A 1960-nucleotide genomic window follows, 5' to 3' on the forward strand; every position below is an offset into this window, starting at 1 on the left:
TCTGTTGAATTCGTTTACTCTGATTGGCCAATAGCAGAGGTCATTAGAGTTCAATATATGTTATCTCACTAGATGGCGTGGCAGTAAACCCCATCAAACTTGGGCTATTCAGTCAAGGGTTTATGTGGAGCGGAGCGGATCAGAAACTCTTGACTTGGGAAGATGACCTGAACTGAGCAGTTTTGATTTTTCAGAATTTCTTAGGGCCAAAAAAGGTCCTCATTGGCTTTTGCTCTTGCTTTCTAAATACCTATCTCTTTCAAAAGAACACCAGACAGTGCACACCTCGTGGTCTCGAAAATCATTGGGTACAATCTTTGACGCCTTCCTACACATCATCACTTGTTTTAGCCCTGGACAAGGGTATGCATACATAAACATCGAATCAGGTACAGTGTATGGAATAACTGACGACTGAGAGTTGAGTTCTTTCCATTTTGCAGCTAATGCATGATAATAGCTTCTAAGAAATCCCCCTTTTTATGTGGTTTTCGTCATCATTTATTTAATTCCAGGGAAGTCCGATTTCAAAGAAGATGAAGTATGAAGTGGTAAAATCATTATCAGCGAGCATAACCTGCACTGGATGCCCACGGTCTTTCATTTTGTGTAACATAGGCAGTGCCATATCTGGTTCCATTGCCTTGCTGGATCCATCCCAATTTTCGGAACACTCACGCATTGGTATTGGACCCTCTTCATGGTGGTCACAGACGCTGTATCTTTTGCTTCTGGATTCATATTGCAGGATTTTACCTGTTTGCTTCCGAATCAGTGTTCCATGCCCTGTATCATAAAAAATTATTTCTTTTTGTTGAAGTATAATTTTATAGACGAGATGCTAACAGATTCATGGAGGTAAGTGGTTATTATGCCACCTGCCACACAGGACATGTTTTGAATACTTATTTCAAAAACCTTAAAGACAGAGTAAGCAAACTGCTTTTGAACTTACTCAGCTTATCTAATGGATCCTTTTTGGAAAAATGGCCCTTTAATGTTAAAAACTTCATCAAAGACATCTCATCGGGTGACAGGAAACAAGAGTATATTTTCTGTTGGCCTAAGTGATGTGGCCTCTAACCCTCTCATACCCATTGATGTACTTGAAAACATTACTATAAATTAAAGATGCATGCAGTTGACGTCCTGTTTGCAATGGAGCATTCTTGTTCAGAGATAATTTTACAGGTAGACCTTTTGTGCACCTTTTATGTAACCTGTAATTTTTTTTTATTTCTGATAACTGTTACGATCTCAAACTGATAAAGGTAAAATATAACTTGCCTGAAATGCTGTTATAATTCCATCCTGTTCCACGGGTCTGCCAACCAGCATCATAGCTGCACTCCAATGTGTACGGCATTTGTACTTCTTTATGGAGTGACCGTGTGCAGGATTTCTGGGCCTCTTCTATAATCTCTCCTTCCTATAATGAACTTTTTGAAATGGTTTTCTGATTGATGGGTGGGATGTTATAGGCTGTTAAAAACCAAAATTGATCATGCCTGAAACATCTTTTTAGCAAAGATACATCATATAGGCATTTCTTATCGAGGCTTAGTTCCCCTCCCTTTTCAACAGTGTGCAGTGTTTGCCAAGAAGGGTATGTGGTAGTGTTTAAAAAAAATTTGGATTTTTCTTATTTTAACTTTTTACCATCGTCTCAAGCCACGGTCCGAAGTCCGCATATAACTCTCCCCTACTGGCTTCTTGATCACAAATAGTGTCGTTATCATGATAATTTATGCCTCTCCATTGTGATATCATATTCAGTAAATGACAATATTTATTTCCATCGCAACTGAAAACATTTTACATTAGCAGTATTTCGTACACTGCGATTGGTTATTAAAAATTCGCATCAAAGTTCAGAATCCGACTATGCTTTACTCGCATTGGTCAATATTTTAATGAACTACGAAATATTCTCTTCTCGTGCAACCACGGCCATAATGGG

At 38.6% G+C, this 1960-nt stretch overlaps 1 pseudogene; it reads right to left on the bottom strand.

Annotated features, from left to right (window-relative positions):
* Nucleotides 1-219: 219 nt before the first annotated feature.
* On the bottom strand, nucleotides 220-1739 carry LOC134282828 (uncharacterized; annotated as a pseudogene).
* Nucleotides 1740-1960: the final 221 nt, after the last annotated feature.

The sequence above is a fragment of the Saccostrea cucullata genome, unplaced genomic scaffold (genome assembly GCF_032062105.1).
Source record: "Saccostrea cucullata isolate Sc308-1 unplaced genomic scaffold, CSIRO_AGI_Scuc_v1 ctg1120, whole genome shotgun sequence".
Taxonomy (NCBI): Eukaryota; Metazoa; Mollusca; class Bivalvia; order Ostreida; family Ostreidae; genus Saccostrea; species Saccostrea cuccullata.